Raw genomic sequence first — 12,204 nt, 5'->3', positions numbered from 1 at the left:
TTCTAAACACAACCGTATGGAAATAAGTAAAACAATGTGAATATAAAATAGGAAGGTGACTCGGAAGCCTGCGAACGCAGCAGCAGAGCTACCTTGAGTCTCCTCGGCAAGAATCCGCGCAGCTACTAGCGAACAATACCTGGATTTGCACAAAAAAATATGCAGAAGTGTAGTATGAGCACACCACAGCAGTGCCCAGTAAGTATCAAGACTAATCTCGGTGGAGTAATGACGAGGAACAGTCAAGACACCTACTGGTCTAATATACAGAACAAGTATAAGTATAGAAACAACCGAACAGGATATCTGTATAAAGACTAAGCGATATTGCTAACAATACAGTAACTACAATAAGGAAAGAAAACAACAAGTAACAACTGAACACCATAATAAAGCTCATAAAGGTGAACAAAAATACAACCCAAATTCGAAAATCACAAATACAGTAAGGACAAGTCATAACTTAGCAACTACGGCAGCTTTCACATTAGATCATAGCCAACAACTTCAATCAATTAGTCAAATCTTTCAGTTGATAAAAACATTTCGAATTATACTTCCTTCAAGTAAATATTCATCCAAAATAGTTCTCTAAAAATGAATACCTTTCGAATATAACCCTTTCAAATAAATATCCCTCGAATATAAGTCACCCTGTCACACCTCATCTCATGATCATAGAATACGGGTCTCAATACCTGAACCCTAACACTTGGCATCCTGTGCCCTCATCACACCTCATAATCATAGTGACAACTCACGTGCCCAAAAGAGTCATTCTCACATGGAAGGAAAATAAACAAGGGTGTGCGTCTATACTCGGAAATCTCAAGGAGCCTCCTATCCGATAAGGGTGCTTAGCCACGTGTATGCTTGTGCAAGTGTCCTAACATAGTTCATGCCAGCTAGTAAGCATAAGGACAAGAACAGACAACACATATACTGTTTACACAGGGATAGGATCAATGAAAACAACAACTCAGAACACAGTGATAATAACAGGGGATCTCCCAGGATACCGTACCGTCACTACTAGAAAATGGGCCTATGGCAACAGTTTGTTTGGCAACGTTTGGGAAACCGTTGCCATAGTACATCTATCGCAACGGTTACAACCGTTGCAATATGGTTTGGATTCTATCGGTGCATTTTAGCTATCAAACCGTTCCAGTTGGTGTTAAACCGTTTCCATAGGGGAGTATTGGCAACAGTATTTTAACCGTCCCAATAGAGCTATCTTTGGCCACCGTCCCAATAGAGCTATCTTTGGCCACGGTTTTTTAGAAAGTAAAGCTATTGCAACGGTTAGTAATTCCCTCCTTACTTTTTCACAAAATTTTCCGAAACCCGCCAAACCTTAATAGTATACAATATATAAATATTAAATTTTTCCTCTTTTCCCAATAAACACACAGCCCCAAGGTTTTCAAAGGCAAAAATCCCTAATCGATAACATCTATACGGACTATACCCATAAAATTTCTCTTAGGCAAAGAAACATCCTAATAGATAATCTTACCAAATTTTTTCTTCTTAATTCTTTGCTCCTTCTCGCACTTAGTGGTCCCTTTGCAAGGGTAGCGTTCCTTTCAAACTTTAATTTCCAGGTTTTCGCCTCTTATCCACAACTATGCTCTCCGACGCACTCTTCGATTTGTTCGTTTTTAGTATGTGTTACTTTTTGACTGTAGTAAATTAGTGTTTGAATGCGATAGTTTTGCAGCTTCTCCTACTCGATTTCAGTTTAATTATGAATTTGTGTTTGCTTTATCCAAGCATTTAGGGTAGAGAAGTGAAAAGCTGTTTCCTTTTTCTTCTTCGGTATTTTAGGTCTTTTTTGGGTATTCTTTCAAAGAATTTTGGGCATCTAGTCTTGCCACAGGGGCGACTTTCTTGTGGTAGTAATTGCGAATGAGATTAAGGAATTTGAGCGCTGATGTAGCTAAGAGCCACCTTCATAGTCAATTCATTAGGGTTAGAACTGAATGTTGTATTACCAATTTGATATACTTGCCTGATGAAATTGACTAGATTTTATATTATTGTCTGGTATAATTCGGTGTAGATTAATTGATAGTCGTATTGTCATAATTTAATTTGGCTATAAATTAGTGGCCTGCTTGTAGGATTCCTAACAAATGTTATGTAGCTTTATGTGTTAAACTTCCGTTTCATTTGGAGTGAAAACACTTACTAAGTAAATTGTCGAAGAAGATGTAACAAGGAGCAAAACACAAGAATAAAAATAAGAGAGTAGAATATAGCTAGAAAATGTTAAAGCGATGTGAAAATTTTCTATTTTTGTGGATGCCGGTGCCACAATTGGACATGATGCATTTCTTTTGGGGTGATGGTTGTGCAATAAGTATAGTGTATAGATCTCAAGAAACTTTAAAATGCTTCAAAACTATCATTTTAATCCAAATTCAACTACTAAATGTTGCTCCTGAAGCTTTGATTGATCAGTCAGAGTGTTCTTAAATGTCATTGATCTTTCTGGATTTTCTATGGGAGACAGAAAAGAAAAAAGGCCAAATAGGACTGAATTATTGTTTGAATTGCTCGTTTCATACTAACAAACAAAAATGCTTTTTATTTTATATTAAATAAATAAAAAGACCATTGTTAATTCCTTCTCTCTCTCTTGATCTAAAAGGTTCACTCTTCATTATCTTCTTATTATCCATGGTATCTACTAGTATTTGTAATCACTACTTCATTGATCTTTTATATTTTCTGAGATTGTAAAATATTTTGCCCAAGGATTCCTAATGTTCAAATGGTTAAATAAGTCCTATTTCTCTTTATTTTTCCAGTTTATGATTTTGACAAAAGTGTTTGTTGTAGCTCAATTTTTAGTGAGAAACAAGTCATCTGCCATGTAAGCATCTTATGTTTAGTTGACGCAGTTTGATTATAGGGCAGGTGTTCAATAGGTCATAGGCTTAAATTAAGTTTCTAGATGAAAAACTCGGACAAATTTAAGGGGGTCCATGCATAAAGTAACAGTAATTATACTCTATATTATCCTTTTCATATGGTTTATGTTCTTTTTCTTTAGTAATACATTTTGATTTACACTTTTTTTGATTTTAACATCTCACTTTGCCGTTAATGACATATTTTTATTATAACTTTTTGGAGAAAGATGCTCTACCAGGTATATTGAAAACCACTAGATTCTAAGGCTACTTTTGGTTGTTTATATGCCCTTAGCTTGTTTCAATGATCATTGCTCATTTTTTAAGTTTTGTACGCATCTAAACACTGACATACCAAAAAATAAAAAACAAGCAGAGTAATAATAGTAGTATTAGTAGCAGTAGACACAAAAGTTCAAAAAAATCCCAACTTACAAAGAGCTTTCTACCATTTTAAGCTCTTCTCTGTTACTAACAGATTCATGACTTGGATAAAGAAACTAAGACCACAAATAGAAAATAATTATGTATAAAACATCATATAGATATAAACTGAGATGGGAAAATATGTTGGTTGATAAAAGTTATCTCAAATCGATATGGAAAACCAGCTTTAATATTTAATTTAGCAGTCCAAATAGTTTCCTATATGATCAGGTACCTTTACTACTAATATCACTAGTCAGTATTTTGATCGTCATAGTATCATTTCAATTGGCTGAGTATAAAAGGCTTTATGTGGAGATATAATTAGTAAAATTGTATGACGTTTCTAATTTAAAGTCTGTCCATATCATTTCTTTGATCTTAATCATTGATTCAATTTTATAAACTTGATCTCTCTTCTCTTGAATTTTGTCTGTAGGCTGAAATGAAGAAGATACAATCAACACAACAAAGTGAAGATGTCGGTCAATCAGTTGATGCATTTGCATCAGTCATAGCACCTGAGAATCCACGCCGCGTAAAATTGTATGGATGTGGGGTTTCAAAGACCGCCTTAAAAAGTGGGAGATATTAGACCCTCTTTAAGTTCTATAAATGAGATGATGTAGCAAAAAATAGAAGAAATAGAATATAGGATTCATCAAAGAATGCAGAAAAAGTTCAATGCACAAAAGGATGCTATGGAAAGAGAACTACGCTTAACGTCGTCGCGCAACTTCAGCATCTGAACCAAGGAGTACGGTTTGATACTAACATGTTCGCTTTCGGTGCTCGTTCACCTGGATAAACTTACTCTGCACAACAAGCTGCTATTAAACTAATCAATCTTCTAGCTACTGGTAGTAACGATCTGGTTAGTACTTACTCAAAATGTTAAACCTCTTCTTCTCTTTCTTATTCTTCTCCTTCATTCTGCTATTTCTTCTACCACTGCACTTTATCTGTGTTCATAAATTTTTTAGTTCTTGTTCTCTCTCTCATGCAATTGAGTGGTTTCGCTTCATGCACACACCTAGCTGTGTAGTTTTCACAGATAATCTTGATCTTTTCTTCACTTTGCCTTGATAATTTTGTCATTATAGTTCTTTTACCACTTCTCTTTTGGATTTTTGTTGATGTATAGTTCTTTGGTTACCTAACCAGTTTTGTTATTGTGATGCAAAACTTTTTGTGTCGCCTTGCCGACATTATTATTGTGAGTTTTAAACAAAACTTCATATTAGTGATCCAACAGAAAACTTGTAAGGTCTGGAGACCTATGAGTTTTAAACTTTTAGCATTTTGAATAGCTATGCTCAAAGTTAATAGTTCCAGAAGATTTACTAATATGTCACATTTCATATTGTTTTTAAGGAAAATTTAACAAAATGCCCTGAGATCAGAGAAAGATACTTATTTAGATATACACTTTGCTTTACTTCAATGATATTTTTATATTCACAGATTATCCAATTTTAATTGTGGAAAATTTCTTAGATTCGCCGGGCTTTTCCCTTATTTGGTTAGTCTTAATTCTTTTTTGAATTTGTTTAGTCTAGTGTATATAAATATTTTATACACAGTAGCAGTTTCACTTTAATTTTGGTGATCACTTTAATATTTTTAGTGTAACTTTAGTGTATGGAGGGTTTATATTGGCTATATCGAATTTAAACAGAATAGGATTTTGCACATATAAGAAATACGTGCAGCAACATAACTAGTAATATCTAACCAATCCTCAGGATTAATTATTTGTGTTGTTTGTACCCCCATGCTTACCATGTGCACTTAATTTTTTGGTTTGTCAAGTCTAAGATGAATATTTTTTTTCTAATGATCATGTTCAATTACATTTTTACTGCCTACTTATTTAGCATTGTCGAGTGGCTCATCCATTCAGTTTCTCATTGAGCAGCCAAGTACAGAAAAAGTTGCTATTGAATCCTGCCACAGTGGGCAGCTGTTATGCACTTTGTTCACAAGCTACTTAACTCAATTCAACAAAATGCAAAAGGTGTCAATTTTTAGGACATTAGACTGGTGTTGAGCTTACTTATCTATTGCTTTCACCTGGTGAGACTTATACACGGTTTGCTCTAGTGATAATTGTCTTCTGTTTATGAATTGTGAGGACAATGCTTGAACTGCCAGAGTCATTTATGATGGAACTGGAAAGGATTGTGATTTTCCCCTTTAACACTCATTTTATGTCTTTTCCTTTTATGCATGCTTGAATTGTCAATTAGTGTTGGAAGGTAATGACTTTGTTTATCCTTTTTTGTAGGTGGAGAAATGATGAAAAGAAAGTTGAAAGCGATGATGTTCTAGACTTCACTTAAGAAGGTTTTTAAATTATTGCTGAAACTTTAGATGTTCTAGGAATCTTTTGTTAGCATACATTTTGAAACTTTTGTAAAATTTATGCAGCTTGGGTTAGAGGCGCATTTTGCTTTTATGGATATTACTGTATAGCTTGTTGGACAATTAATTTGGAATGTGAATGTTAATGAATAGTTTCATTTTGAGAATTATATAAATTCTAGTATTTATTGTTTCAATTAAGTTGTTACATTAGCCTATCAGAACCGTTGCAATAGGTCACAAGATGTGTTTCAGTATATAATGTAAATTGTTGCAATAGGTCATGAAAACCGTTCCGATAGGATCTTTAAACCGACGCAATAGGTCATGAAAACCGTTCCGATAGTTTTTGCTCAATTGTAAGAAACTATAGCAATAGGGAAAAACTGTTACTATAGCATAAGAAAACCGTTGTAGTTCCTTTAAATAGACGTTGCCATAGCTTACATAACCGTTGCATTAAATCAAATGGTAACGGTTTTGAACCGTTATAGTAGAATACAAATACTCGTTGCATAAGAAAGAGGAATAACTGTTGCGATAGATGGTACTATAGCAACGACTATAGCAACCGTTACAAGAATCGTTACGAGCTATTGGCACGCGACCAGATGGAACGGTCACCAAACCGTTACAATATGGCTATTGGAACTGTTTGTGTGGCTGTTGCAACGGTTTTCCCTGAGTTGCCATAGCTCGATTTTCTAGTAGTGCGTAGTCTCAAACGTAAATGTACAGAGGATCTCCTGGGATACCGTACCGTAGTACAAATCATAAATGTGCAAGGGGATCTCCCGGAATATCGTTCCGTAGTCCCAAAGTAAATATCCAGTACAGGGGAATCTCCCGAGTGCAGTCCCGTAGTCCCAAAAGTAAACGTGCAGGGGGATCTCCCGGAATGCCGATCCGTAATCCCAAAGTAAACATGCAGGGGGATCTCCCGGGATATCGTCCCGTAGTCCCAAAGTAAATACGCAGCGCAACCAACAGGAATAGTAGTCACAACACAACAGAAAGCTCGTACATCACCACGATACATATAACAACAACAAAAATGACAATAATACAAGGTAAGACAAGTAATCAACTTAAGGACTGTAAATCACAAGGAAACGGTAGAACCAACTCACAAGGAATAACCACAGAAAAGAATGCTGGCATAAAGGAAACAGTTCAACACGGGAAAACTGACGCATATCGACGAACCCACAATATATAAGTCAATAACAAGGAAAATCAACGCGAGTCAAGTAGTCCCAAATAAGGGCAAGTCAACAAAGATATAGGTTATCTAACTCCTTTTAAGGTTGGACTATTTTGAGGATATTCGACAATTCAATTAGGGAAAGATGATCTTTAGCTTCACCTTAAGACTAAAGAAAATTTCAGGAAGGATAATAATGATTCTCAAATAAGACAAACAGCTTTGGAAAGACAGCATGACAATAGGAGAGGCGAAATTCTTCAATTAAATCAAATAGGAGTCAGTTAAGCAATAAGGATGAATCATGAAGCAACTATTTCCAATCAAGCATGTAGATGTGAATCTAGTAAATAGGAAACTCAGTCATGTCAAGAACACATTCATACATAGTGAGTATAAGGACCTAAGAACTCTAAAAGACCAATTTTTCACAGATAAGTCCGAGCACACACTCGTCACCTCGCGTACACGAACTACAATCAACATAGAAGCCTCAAATCCTAGGGGGAAGTCCCCCACACATGGTTAGACAAGATACTTACCTCAAAGACGACACACCGATACTCTAAAATGCACTTCTCGGGTGAAAAGATCTTCGAACGGCTCAAATCTAACCAAATTAACTTCAAAGCACAAATAAAACACCTAAGAAACTATTCCGTATCATAAAGTCTTAATCTTTAACAAAATCCAAAAAATTGGTCCAAAAGTCGACCCTTGGGCCCGCACCTCGGAACCCAACAAATTTTACAAAAAATCGAATACCCATTCCGATATGAGTTCAACCATATAAAATTTATCAAATTTCGATACCATTTGGTCCCTCAAATCATGATTTTTCATTATAGAAATTTCCTTCAAAAACTCACATTTCCCTCAGCCCAAAGCACAAATTAAAAGCTAAAAATGTAGATAGATTCATGGAATATCTTAGATTCTAGGTGAAGAATACTTACCCAATCGATTTACTTGAAAAACCCCAAAAGAAGCTCCCAAATCCGAAGTTAAAACTCAAAATATGAAGAAAATGGCTAACCCTCGATATAGAAGGATTCTGCTAGGACTTCCGCATCTGCAGTCAAGAAATCGCATTTGCGGGATCGCATCTGCAAGAAAGGCGCATCTTCGAACTTTGGCTACTTGGCCTGGGACCGCATCTGCGGAAATTAACTGCACCAGCGGCACCGCAGGAGCGAAAAGTTGAGCCACAAAAGCGAGAAATTACCCAGGCCTGCATGACTGCAGAAGCGGCCGGGCTCACGCAGAAGCGGAGCCGCACCTGCGCTCCAAGGTCGCAGGTGCGAAAACACCAGAATCAGACCTTTTTAAAACTATGCAAAACGTCCGAACCTCGTCCGAAACACGCCCGAGGCCCCCGGGACCCCGTCTAAACACACAAGCAAGTGTTATAACCCTAAACGGACTCGCTCGAGGTCTCAAATCACATCAAATAACGCCAAAACGACGAATCACACCATGAATCGAACTTAGGAACTTTCAAATCTTCCAACTTTGAAAACTCGTGCCGAACCCAATCAAATCAACCCGGAATGACGCCAAATTTTGCAGACAAGTCCAAAATGACATAACGGAACTGCTCTAGCTCTCAGAATCGCATTCCGACCCCGATATCGCAAAAGTCAACTATGGGTCAAATTTATCCATTTTCTAAACCTCAACTTTTCCAACTTTCGCCGAAACGCCTCAAATTACCCTACGGACCTCCAAATCTGAATTCGGATGCGCGCCTAAGTCCAAAATCACCATACGGAGCTGTTAAGATTACCCAAAACCCATTCTGAGGCCGTTTACTTAAAAGTCAAATTCTGGTCAAATTCTTACTGCTTAAACTCCCAAAACTAGATTCTTTCTTCCAATTTGACTCTGAATCATCCGTTAACTAAATTCCATTATGCACGCAAGTCGATACTCATATTATGAAGCTGTTCTAGACCTTACGCCGCTGAACGGAGCTTAAATTCTCAAAATGACCAGCCGGGTCGTTACATCCTCCCCCTCTTAAAACCATCGTTCGTCCTCGAACGTGCCAAGATTCGCCTCGAAGTCCTCAAATCATTGAATGCCCACTTTTAGCATACACCCGCGGGTGATCCCACGTCACCCCAATCCACATAAATCTGACAACACCATCTCGACTTAAACTTAGCCTTTCTAGCAATAACAATAAGCCTTAGAGCCAAAATTCCTATCTCCCCTTCATTTCCAAGAGACCCAATTCTAAATCTATATCCGGTATCAGTTTGAACTAGCTGCAACCACTATGCCTACAACCACACAGTACGACCACACAATATACACACCACACATAGGCCTATAATAGCATTCCTGATCACAATACCTACCAGAAATCAAATTCCGCACTGGCTACTAGCCTCATATCTGATAGGACTTTGTTTCAAACCTCCATAACACTGAAAATGATGCAAGAAACACGATGGCCTCATAACAAAACACCCGAATCAACAAGTCACAACTAACACCACCGGGCACACACCTCGCAAGCTTTAACTAAAGAAGCACAAAACAAAAAATGACTGAATATGAAAAGAGAAACACATATGAGAACTATCAAACAAGCCCGACAGGCACAACTCTCTATCAGTACCACCTACAAAATAACATAACAAGAAAAGAATTAAAGCATATGAACAATTCACAAGGATCTTATACTGGTATAACTTCCACCGCGGTACACAACACGGTTCAAACAGATCAAATCACATGAAATCACGAGGGTCTTACCCTCAACTCTGAATCACAAGTAGGATATATATCAAACCAGCCGGAAACTTTCACTAGACCCATTTCCGTCACAAATTACAACAAGTACCGGCTCCCATATCGGTGGAGCATAAAAATCACAGCTCGTAGCAAAAAATACTTAGAAATCACATTAAGCCTACCGAAATGGACAATAGGAATTTACTACTAGTCTCATAACTCTCGATAATGAATAAAAACAGATGGTAGACACGGCTATCACTCATAGAACCTCCCAACAGGGTAACACATAAATAGAGTGCAAATCATGAAACGCACCCATAAGTGGAGCAACAAATAGGGGAACTCACCCCGATAAGCAGAACTGTAATGAACTACGGATGGTGCTCCTCTATAACAAATCAAAATCATACTTGAATGACATCATCTGGCGCAACGGCCTTAAGCCTACTGTATGAAACACATCAACGGGTCGGGCATCCCCTTCTTGGGTGCCCTCTACTCACTTGAATACCTCGTTGTGACACATCTGCCAGAAATCTGGGGAAATCTCTCACCATGTGGCTGGTATCTCCAAACTCAAAGCAACCCCTCTACTGATGTGGTTGTGGGAACTGTGCGCTACGGGTACTTTGAGACCCATGAACACCTGAATCACTGTGTGAAGCCTGAAGCGCAAACTGAACTGGCTGACCCACGAAACCTCCACCATGTCGCACCCTGCCTCCAGAATAAGGGCCAGCAGATCTCTCCGGTCTACAAGGCCCCCTCGCCTCCCTGTACTCTCTCTCTCTCCTGATCTCGTCTGTCCTCTCGCTCCCGGTCCCACATGCCCTCTAACCGACGAGCTATCCCTACCACCCGCTGAAATGAAACATCTGACTCCAACTCTCGAGCCATGCTGAACCGAATATCATGGATGAGCCCCTCAATGAATCCACGGACTCGCTCTCTAACTGTAGCGACCAAGGCAGGTGCATGTCTGGCCAAATTGCTGAATCTGACGGCATAATCTAATACTGACACGGTGCCCTGATGCGACTGCACAAACTCCACGCGCCATGCATCTCGAGGTGACTGAGGTACAAATCTCTCAAAACATCTTTGAAAACTGAACCCATGTAAGTGAAGCTGCATCGGTCGGCTACCCAACTTATATGCCCGCCACCACTGATAGCCCGCTCCCTTAAGCTGGAACGTAGTAATAGCAACACCAGTCGTCACAACAATACCCATAGTACGGAGAATGCGATGGCACTCCTCAATAAACCTCGTGCGCTCTCTAAAGCCCAACCACTCAATGTAGGAGTGTCATAGTCCTTGAACCTTGAAAATCTAAATTGCCCTTCATCAAATGCTGCTGCCCTAACTATGAGTTGAACTGGGACCATAGGCTATGTCGCCCTGACACCTGGAACCTGACCAACGTGAACTTTCTGCTTTAGAATGTGGTCTAGCTGCTGCAAGTACTCCTCGTCGGCCTCTGCCTCTGCTTCTAGCAACACCTGCTCCAGGAGCAGAACCGTCGATAACTGCAGCTTGTGTCCTCACCGTCGGTGAGAGAATGGAATGATAAAAGTTCAAACTTCAAGATCAATAAGCTCGCATGGTAGGAATGAAAGAAGTGAGATTGTCCTAATAGTTCCGTAGCCTCTCAAAGATAAGTACAGACGTCTCCATACCGATCTGCAAGACTATACTAAACTCTCTTATGACTCGTAGCACCTATGAACCTAGAGCTCTGATACCAACTATCACGACCCAACTTTCTCTCCGTTTGGGTATCGTGATGGCACCTGGTCGCAGGGACTAGGTAAGCCTAACTCATGCTAAAATACCACAATAATAAATGAAATTTAACAGTCTTGAAACAGAAATCTCTACAAATTTATAATTCCCATAACCCGGTAGTACAAGCCATAAGCTCTACAGAGTTTCGCCACAACTTCTAAACACAACCATATGGAAATAAGTACAACAGTGTGAATATAAAATAGGACGGTGATTCCGAAGCCTGCAAACGCAGCAGTAGAGCTACCTTGAGTCTCCTCGGCAAGAATCGCATAGCTACTAGCGAACAATACCTGGATCTGCACAAAAAAATATGCAGAAGCGTAGTATGAGTACACGACAGCGGTGCCCAGTAAGTATCAAGACTAACCTCGGTGGAGTAGTGACGAGGAACAGTCAAGACACCTATTAGTCTAATATACAGAACAAGTATAAGTATAGAAACAACCAAACAGGATATCTGTATAAAGACTAAGCGATATTGCTAACAATACAGTAACTACTATCAGGAAAGAAAACAACAAGTAAAAGCGGAACACCATAATGAAGCTCATATAGGTGAACAAAAATACAACCCAAATTCGAAAACCACAAATACAGTAAGGACAAGTCATAACTCAGCAACCACGACAACTTTCACATTAGATCATAGCCAACAACTTCAATCAATTAGTCAAATCTTTCAGTTGATAAAAACATTTCGAATTATACTTCCTTCAAGTAAATATTCTTCCAAAATAGTTCTCTAAAAATGAA

General features: G+C 38.5%; 1 long non-coding RNA gene across 1 annotated transcript; it reads left to right on the top strand.

The window, feature by feature from the left end:
- LOC109227008 lies at positions 1,412 to 5,786 on the top strand. Its single transcript, XR_002068209.1, has 3 exons — positions 1,412 to 1,607; positions 3,787 to 4,221; positions 5,635 to 5,786. It is a non-coding gene; the product is annotated as an uncharacterized LOC109227008 (long non-coding RNA).

Source organism: Nicotiana attenuata, chromosome 6 (genome assembly GCF_001879085.1).
Source record: "Nicotiana attenuata strain UT chromosome 6, NIATTr2, whole genome shotgun sequence".
NCBI classification, from domain to species: Eukaryota; Viridiplantae; Streptophyta; class Magnoliopsida; order Solanales; family Solanaceae; genus Nicotiana; species Nicotiana attenuata.
This window is presented reverse-complemented; position numbering and strand designations above follow the sequence as displayed.